This window comes from Somniosus microcephalus, unplaced genomic scaffold (assembly GCF_052327205.1).
Source record: "Somniosus microcephalus isolate GS21.2 unplaced genomic scaffold, FLI_Smic_1.0 unresolved_chr1, whole genome shotgun sequence".
In the NCBI taxonomy this organism is placed as follows: domain Eukaryota; kingdom Metazoa; phylum Chordata; class Chondrichthyes; order Squaliformes; family Somniosidae; genus Somniosus; species Somniosus microcephalus.
In genome coordinates, this window is record NW_028225179.1 from 15,395,398 (window position 1) to 15,404,945 (window position 9,548).

Consider the following 9,548-nt stretch of genomic DNA (forward strand, 5'->3'; position numbering starts at 1 on the left):
TAAGGGAGCAGAAACACAAATTTCTCCTTCAGGGGGCAATGTAATTTCAAAAATATTTATCAACCTTAATGACGAGATTTTCTGTTTTGGTGTCTTTGGTTGCGATATAAATAATGGGCGAGACATCCTCGTTCTTTTCGGCATACTCTCATGGGATCGGAGGGCCCGGTTTAACGTCTTACTAGAAAGACGGAGGCACCAACAGTGCAGCACTACCTCATTACTGCACTGGGGTGTCTGCCTGGATTATCTGCTCAAGTCTCTGGAGTGGTGCTTGACTTTGCTGCCGCTGAGCCACGGCTGACACCTACACTCATTTCATTTGACTGGCGAGAAATGACTGAGATAAAGGGAAAAATTATAATGGAGTAAACCTTCAATTTGTCATCCAACAGAAAAGCGGTCATCGTAATTGGCCGCCTGTTATAGAAACAGTCCGATTTATGTTGCCATCGATTTCATAAGCATTGAAAATCAGGCCTGTCTAAAATGGAATGGGTCGTGGTCAGTTGTTCATCAATCTGGGTCTGTTTAAAACGGGAGTGCTCACAGTCCCGGATCATTCTGTGTCTGTTTAAAATGGCAGAGCTCACAGTCCCGTGTCATTCCGTTTTTTTTAAAGTAGAGCGATTTCAGCTTTCATGACCGAGGTGTTGAGTTTAACTAAATGCGGCAGGGTTCGTCAGGGCTTTGAACGCGAGACCTCTCGCACTTTAAGCCACGGAAATTCCCTTAGCGAGAATCATACCCCTAAACCAACGAGCCGCCGATGTTCTGTTTCGATTTGCATTGCGATTCCCTGCGCTGGTGCAAACCCAGCTCGCAGAAGTCCTGTTCATTCAGTTAAAATGTTTAACTTTTCCTCAATCCGCTTCTTTTTGCGAGCAGTTTCCTTGAATCTGCTCACAATTCTCCACATAAAAAGAAACTTAGCAGCATCAGCAGCCGCGTGGCCTAATGGATAAGGCGTTCTGACTTCGGTTGTGAGTTTTTCAGTTATTAGAAGATTGCTGGTTCGAATCTTGCAGCGGTTGTTTAATTAAACCGGCGACACTTTTTCTGTTCCGAATCCGGCTTCAAACCGACCATTTTTGACAGTCCCTCAACTGAAGCAGTGGAAGGCCTTTTGCTTACATTAAGCTGATTGTACATTTTCAACATTGTAGATCTGGGTGCACGGGCAGGATAAGCGGTGAAGTGGACTTTCTTACAGGCTATTTCTGCTTAGATGCAAAAAGCAGGAAATGGAATGATTGAGAGCCGTGTATGGTTGTGACGAGTGGCCGAGCGGTTAAGGCGATGGACTGTTAATCTATTGCCGATCTGTACGCGAGGGTTAAGTTCCCATTCTCGTCATTATTACGTTTGATACTGGTACAATTTCCGAGCATTTAACTGACTCTTGCCTAAAATAAGCTTTCAAATGCAATTTCGTCAGAGTCGCTCTGGTGCTCCTGGTCTGTGCCCCATGCATTACTCATATCTTGTTAAAATTAAGAGAGACCACTGCAATTCTTCAACTTCTTGAATGAAGTTGGAGCAGTGATCGCGATTCGGAGATTGTCGAACTCCTCCTTTCTTCTGCTGAGATTGTCACCGAATTAAAGAGTAGCGGGACCAGAGCCAAATGATTAGGGAGCAGAAACATAAATTTCTCCTTTAGGAGGCAATGTAATTTCAGAAATATTTATCAACCTTAATGACGAGATTTTCTGCTTTAGTGTCTTTGGTTGAGATATAAATAATGGGCGAGACATCCTCGTTCTTTTCGGCATACTCTCATGGGATCCGAGGGCCCGGTTTAACGTCTTACTAGAAAGACGGAGGCACCAACAGTGCAGCACTACGTCATTACTGCACTGGAGTGTCTGCCTGGATTATCTGCTCAAGTCTCTGGAGTGGTGCTTGACTTTGCTGCCGCTGAGCCACGGCTGACACCTAGACTCAGTTCATTTGGCTGGAGAGAAATGACGGAGATAAAGGGAAAATTACAATGGAGTAAACTTTCAATTTGTCACCCAACAGAAAAGCGGGCATCGTAATCGGCCGCCTGTTATAGAAACAGTCCGATATGTGTTGCCATCGATTTCATAAGCATTGAAAATCAGGCCTGTCTATAATGGAATGGGTCGTGGTCAGTTGTTAATCACTCTGGGTCTGTTTAAAAAGAGAGTGCTCACAGTCCCGGATCATTCTGTTTCTGTTTGAAATGGCAGAGCTCACAGTCCCGGATCATTCCGTTTTTTTTAAAGGAGAACGATTTCAGTTTTCATGACCGAGGTGTTGAATTCAACTAAATGCGGCGGGGCTCGTCCGGGATTTGAACCCGGGACCTCTCGCAATTTAAGCCATGGAAATTCCCTAAGCGAGAATCATACCCCTAGACCAACGAGCCGCCGATGTTATGTTTTAAGTTGCATTGCGATTCCCTGCGCTGGTGCAAACCCAGCTCGCAGAAGTCCTGTTCATTCAGTTAAAATGTTTAACTTTTCGTCAATCCGCTTCTTTTTGCGAGCAGTTTCCTTGAATCTGCTCACAATTCTCCCCATAAAAAGAAACTCAGCAGCATCTGCGGCTGCGTGGCCTAATGGGTAAGGCGTCTGAATTCGGTTAGCGAGTTTTTCAGTTATCAGAAGATTGCAGGTTCGAGTCCTGCTGCGGTCGTTTAATTAACTGGGCGACACTTCTTCTGTTCCGAATCTGGCTTCAAACCCACAATTTTTGACAGTCCCTCAACTGAAGCAGTGGAAGGCCTTTTGCTTACATTAAGCTGATTGTACATTTTCAACATTGTAGATCTGGGTGCACGGGCAGGATAAGCGGTGAAGTGGACTTTCTTTCAGGGTATTTCTGCTTAGATGCAAAAAGCAGGAAATGGAATGGCTGAGAGCGGTATATGGTTGAGTCGAGGTGGCCGAAAGGTTAAGGCGATAGACTGTTAATCTATTGCCGATCTGTACGCGAGGGTTCAGCTCCCATTCTCGTCATTATTACGTTTGATACTGGTACAATTTCCGAGCATTTAACTGAATCTTGCCTAAAATAAGCTTTCAAATGCAATTTCGTCAGAGTCGCTCTGGTGCTCCTGGTCTGTGCCCCATGCATTACTCATATCTTGTTAAAATTAAAAGAGACCACTGCAATTCTTCAACTTCTTGAATGAAGTTGGAGCAGTGATCGCGATTCGGAGATTGTCGAACTCCTCCTTTCTTCTGCTGAGATTGTCACCGAATGAAAGAGTAGCGGGACCAGAGGCAAATGATTAGGGAGCAGAAACATAAATTTCTCCTTTAGGAGGCAATGTAATTTCAAAAATATTTATCAACCTTAATGACGAGATTTTCTGTTTTAGTGTCTTTGGTTGAGATATAAATAAGGGGCGAGACATCCTCGTTCTTTTCGGCATACTCTCATGGGATCGGAGGACCTGGTTTAACGTCTTACTAGAAAGACGGAGGCACCAACAGTGCAGCACTACCTCATTACTGCACTGGGGTGTCTGCCTGGATTATCTGCTCAAGTCTCTGGAGTGGTGCTTGACTTTGCTGCCGCTGAGCCACGGCTGACACCTAGACTCAGTTCATTTGGCTGGAGAGAAATGACGGAGATAAAGGGAAAAATTACAATGGAGTAAACTTTCAATTTGTCACCCAACAGAAAAGCGGGCATCGTAATCGGCCGCCTGTTATAGAAACAGTCCGATTTATGTTGCCATCGATTTCATAAGCATTGAAAATCAGGCCTGTCTATAATGGAATGGGTCGTGGTCAGTTGTTAATCACTCTGGGTCTATTTAAACCGGGAGTGCTCACATTCCCGGATCATTCTGTTTCTGTTTAAAATGGCAGAGCTCACAGTCCCGATTAATTCCGTATTTTTTAAAGTAGAACGGTTTCAGCTTTCATGACCGAGGTGTTGAGTTTAACTAAATGCGGCGGGGCTCAGTCCGGGATTTGAACCCGGGACGTCTCGCATTTTAAGCCACGAAAATTTCCTAAGCGAGAGTCATACCCCGAGACCAACGAGCCACCGATGGTGTGCTTCAAGTTGCATTGTGATTCCCTGCGCTGGTGCAAACCCAGCTCGCAGAAGTCCTGTTCATTCAGTTAAAATGTTTAACTTTTCCTCAATCCGCTTCTTTTTGCGAGCAGTTTCCTTGAATCTGCTCACAATTCTCCCCATAAAAAGACACCCAGCAGTATCAGCGGCTGCGTCGCCTAATGGATAAGGCGTCTGACTTCGGTTATGAGTTATTCAGTCATCAAAAGATTGCAGGTTCGAGTCCTGCCGCAGTCGTTTAATTAACTGGGCGACACTTTTACTGTTCCGAATCTGGCTTCAAACCGAACATTTTTGACAGTCCCTCAACTGAAGCAGTGGAAGGCCTTTTGCTTACATTAAGCTGATTGTACATTTTCAACATTGTTGATCTGGGTGCACGGGCAGGATAAGCGGTGAAGTGGACTTTCTTTCAGGGTATTTCTGCTTAGATGCAAAAAGCAGGAAATGAAATGGCTGAGAGCAGTATATGGTTGAGTCGAGGTGGCCGAAAGGTTAAGGCGATAGACAGTTAATCTATTGCCGATCTGTACGCGAGGGTTCAGCTCCCATCCTCGTCGTTATTACGTTTGATACTGGTACACTTTCCGAGCATTTAACTGAATCTTGTCTAAAATAAGCTTTCAAATGCAATTTCGTCAGAGGCGCTCTGGTGCTCCTGGTCTGTGCCCCATGCATTACTCATATCTTGTTAAAATTAAGAGAGCACTGCAATTCTTCAACTTCTTGAATGAAGTTGGAGCAGTGATCGCGATTCGGAGATTGTCGAACTCCTCCTTTCTTCTGCTGAGATTGTCACCGAATTAAAGAGTAGCGGGACCAGAGCCAAATGATTAGGGAGCAGAAACATAAATTTCTCCTTTAGGAGGCAATGTAATTTCAGAAATATTTATCAACCTTAATGACGAGATTTTCTGCTTTAGTGTCTTTGGTTGAGATATAACTAATGGGCGAGACATCCTCGTTCTTTTCGGCATACTCTCATGGGATCCGAGGGCCCGGTTTAACGTCTTACTAGAAAGACGGAGGCACCAACAGTGCAGCACTACCTCATTACTGCACTGGAGTGTCTGCCTGGATTATCTGCTCAAGTCTCTGGAGTGGTGCTTGACTTTGCTGCCGCTGAGCCACGGCTGACACCTAGACTCAGTTCATTTGGCTGGAGAGAAATGACGGAGATAAAGGGAAAATTACAATGGAGTAAACTTTCAATTTGTCACCCAACAGAAAAGCGGGCATCGTAATCGGCCGCCTGTTATAGAAACAGTCCGATATATGTTGCCATCGATTTCATAAGCATTGAAAATCAGGCCTGTCTATAATGGAATGGGTCGTGGTCAGTTGTTAATCACTCTGGGTCTATTTAAAAAGAGAGTGCTCACAGTCCCGGATCATTCTGTTTCTGTTTGAAATGGCAGAGCTCACAGTCCCGGATCATTCCGTTTTTTTTAAAGGAGAACGATTTCAGTTTTCATGACCGAGGTGTTGAATTCAACTAAATGTGGCGGGGCTCGTCCGGGATTTGAACCCGGGACCTCTCGCAATTTAAGCCATGGAAATTCCCTAAGCGAGAATCATACCCCTAGACCAACGAGCCGCCGATGTTATGTTTTAAGTTGCATTGCGATTCCCTGCGCTGGTGCAAACCCAGCTCGCAGAAGTCCTGTTCATTCAGTTAAAATGTTTAACTTTTCCTCAATCCGCTTCTTTTTGCGAGCAGTTTCCTTGAATCTGCTCACAATTCTCCCCATAAAAAGAAACTCAGCAGCATCTGCGGCTGCGTGGCCTAATGGGTACAGGCGTCTGAATTCGGTTAGCGAGTTTTTCAGTTATCAGAAGATTGCAGGTTCGAGTCCTGCTGCGGTCGTTTAATTAACTGGGCGACACTTCTTCTGTTCCGAATCTGGCTTCAAACCGACAATTTTTGACAGTCCCTCAACTGAAGCAGTGGAAGGCCTTTTGCTTACATTAAGCTGATTGTACATTTTCAACATTGTTGATCTGGGTGCACGGGCAGGATAAGCGGTGAAGTGGACTTTCTTTCAGGGTATTTCTGCTTAGATGCAAAAAGCAGGAAATGGAATGGCTGAGAGCAGTATATGGTTGAGTCGAGGTGGCCGAAAGGTTAAGGCGATAGACTGTTAATCTATTGCCGATCTGTACGCGAGGGTTCAGCTCCCATTCTCGTCATTATTACGTTTGATACTGGTACAATTTCCGAGCATTTAACTGAATCTTGCCTAAAATAAGCTTTCAAATGCAATTTCGTCAGAGTCGCTCTGGTGCTCCTGGTCTGTGCCCCATGCATTACTCATATCTTGTTAAAATTAAAAGAGACCACTGCAATTCTTCAACTTCTTGAATGAAGTTGGAGCAGTGATCGCGATTCGGAGATTGTCGAACTCCTCCTTTCTTCTGCTGAGATTGTCACCGAATGAAAGAGTAGCGGGACCAGAGGCAAATGATTAGGGAGCAGAAACATAAATTTCTCCTTTAGGAGGCAATGTAATTTCAAAAATATTTATCAACCTTAATGACGAGATTTTCTGTTTTAGTGTCTTTGGTTGAGATATAAATAAGGGGCGAGACATCCTCGTTCTTTTCGGCATACTCTCATGGGGTCGGAGGACCCGGTTTAACGTCTTACTAGAACGACGGAGGCACCAACAGTGCAGCACTACCTCATTACTGCACTGGGGTGTCTGCCTGGATTATCTGCTCAAGTCTCTGGAGTGGTGCTTCACTTTGCTGCCGCTGAGCCACGGCTGACACCTAGACACAGTTCATTTGGCTGGAGAGAAATGACGGAGATAAAGGGAAAAATTACAATGGAGTAAACTTTCAATTTGTCACCCAACAGAAAAGCGGGCATCGTAATCGGCCGCCTGTTATAGAAACAGTCCGATTTATGTTGCCATCGATTTCATAAGCATTGAAAATCAGGCCTGTCTATAATGGAATGGGTCGTGGTCAGTTGTTAATCACTCTGGGTCTATTTAAACCGGGAGTGCTCACATTCCCGGATCATTCTGTTTCTGTTTAAAATGGCAGAGCTCACAGTCCCGATTAATTCCGTATTTTTTAAAGTAGAACGGTTTCAGCTTTCATGACCGAGGTGTTGAATTTAACTAAATGCGGCGGAGCTCAGTCCGGGATTTGAACTCGGGACGTCTCGCATTTTAAGCCACGAAAATTCTCTAAGCGAGAGTCATACTCCTAGACCAACGAACCACCGATGCTCTGCTTCAAGTTGCATTGTGATTCCCTGCGCTGGTGCAAACCCAGCTCGCAGAAGTCCTGTTCATTCAGTTAAAATGTTTAACTTTTCCTCAATCCGCTTCTTTTTGCGAGCAGTTTCCTTGAATCTGCTCACAATTCTCCCCATAAAAAGACACCCAGCAGTATCAGCGGCTGCGTGGCCTAATGGATAAGGCGTATGACTTCGGTTATGAGTTATTCAGTCATCAGAAGATTGTAGGTTGGAGTTCTACCGCAGTCGTTTAATTAACTGGGCCACACTTTTTCTGTTCCGAATCTGGCTTCAAACCGACCATTTTTGACAGTCCCTCAACTGAAGCAGTGCAAGGCCTTTTGCTTACATTAAGCTGATTGTACATTTTCAACATTGTTGATCTGGGTGCACGGGCAGGATAAGCGGTGAAGTGGACTTTCTTTCAGGGTATTTCTGCTTAGATGCAAAAAGCAGGAAATGAAATGGCTGAGAGCAGTATATGGTTGAGTCGAGGTGGCCGAAAGGTTAAGGCGATAGACAGTTAATCTATTGCCGATCTGTACGCGAGGGTTCAGCTCCCATCCTCGTCGTTATTTCGTTTGATACTGGTACACTTTCCGAGCATGTAACTGAATCTTGTCTAAAATAAGCTTTCAAATGCAATTTCGTCAGAGGCGCTCTGGTGCTCCTGGTCTGTGCCCCATGCATTACTCATATCTTGTTAAAATTAAAAGAGACCACTGCAATTCTTCAACTTCTTGAATGAAGTTGGAGCAGTGATCGCGATTCGGAGATTGTCGAACTCCTCCTTTCTTCTGCTGAGATTGTCACCGAATTATAAGAGTAGCGGGACCAGAGCCAAATGATAAGGGAGCAGAAACATAAATTTCTCCTTTAGGAGGCAATGTAATTTCAAAAATATTTATCAACCTTAATGACGAGATTTTCTGCTTTAGTGTCTTTGGTTGAGATATAAATAATGGGCGAGACATCCTCGTTCTTTTCGGCATACTCTCATGGGATCCGAGAGCCCGGTTTAACGTCTTACTAGATTGATATACCTATCAATTCGTCCAATAAAAAGCAACGAGTTAGGAACGTAACTAAAGGTTTTTATTGACTAAATAACAGAGCCCACCCTCGTGGGTGATCGGGTCCAACAAGGAGGAATACCAGCCAGTCGACTACCTTTATACCTGGGCAGGTAGGTGGAGCCATGGGCGGAGTCGGAGGTGGTCAGCCCAGGTATAACAGCGCGACAAGAGGCGACCTCGTATCGTGACACAACAGTGATAACGGTGATAACAATACAACAGTGATACTATAGTGTAACGATAAAAGTGGTTTACCACATTCACCCCTTGTTTAGATTTGAGTCCGGCGGGGTGAAGTGTACTACCAGTTCTGGTATGTCAGTCTGTCCGGAGGCCTCGTAAGCCTCTCCGATCGTCGCAGCAGCGGTGCTGCATTATCCGGTGTTAGTGCTGGTGTCTGCGTGGTCGGCGAAGTCTCCTGGGGTTCCGGCATGCCGTCTACCTGGGCTGGAATTGGGGGGGTGGTGGGGGGGGTAAAGGTGGTGTCTCCGGATTGCCCGAGGCTGCGAGGTCTCGTAAGGAGACAGTGTCCTCCCGCCCGTCTGGGTAAGCCACGTAGGCGTACTGGGGGTTGGCGTGCAGGCGGTTCACCCTCTCGACCAGGGGGTCTGTTTTATGGGCCCTCAAGTGCTTTCGCAGCAAGAGGGGCCCCGGAGAGGTCAGCCAGGTTGGTAGAGTGGTTCCCGTAGTCGACTTCCTGGGGAAAACAAACATTCGTTCATGGGGGGTGGCGTTAACGGCAGTGCAAAGTAGTGACCGGATGGAGTGCAGCGCTGTCGGGAGGACTTCCTGCCAGTGGGAGGTTGGGAGGCCCTTAGACTTTAAGGCTAAGAGGACGGCCTTCCATACCGTCGCGTTCTCTCTTTCCACCTGGCCGTTCCCTCGGGGGTTGTAGCTGGTGGTCCTACTTGCTGCAATACCTCTCGCTAGTAGGAACTGACGGAGTTCCTCGCTCATGAAAGAGGAGCCCCGGTCACTATGTATATAGTTTGGGAACCCGAACAAGGCGAAGAGGTCGTTCAGGCATTTAATGACCGTGGTACTGGTCATGTCTGGGCAGGGGAAGGCAAAGGGGAAACGGGAGTACTCATCAACAATGTTGAGGAAGTACACATTACGGTCAGAGGACGGGAGGGGCCCCTTAAAGTCGATGCTCAGGCGCT

The 9,548-nt window shown here is 45.9% G+C and overlaps 2 non-coding genes across 2 annotated transcripts; both read right to left on the minus strand.

Moving 5' to 3' along the window:
• Positions 1-2,305: 2,305 nt before the first annotated feature.
• On the minus strand, positions 2,306-2,395 carry trnap-agg (transfer RNA proline (anticodon AGG)). The gene is given in 2 exon segments: positions 2,306-2,341; positions 2,360-2,395. It is a non-coding gene; the product is annotated as a tRNA-Pro (tRNA).
• Positions 2,396-5,566: 3,171 nt separating this feature from the next.
• Positions 5,567-5,656, minus strand: trnap-agg (transfer RNA proline (anticodon AGG)). Its single transcript is given in 2 exon segments — positions 5,567-5,602; positions 5,621-5,656. It is a non-coding gene; the product is annotated as a tRNA-Pro (tRNA).
• Positions 5,657-9,548: the final 3,892 nt, after the last annotated feature.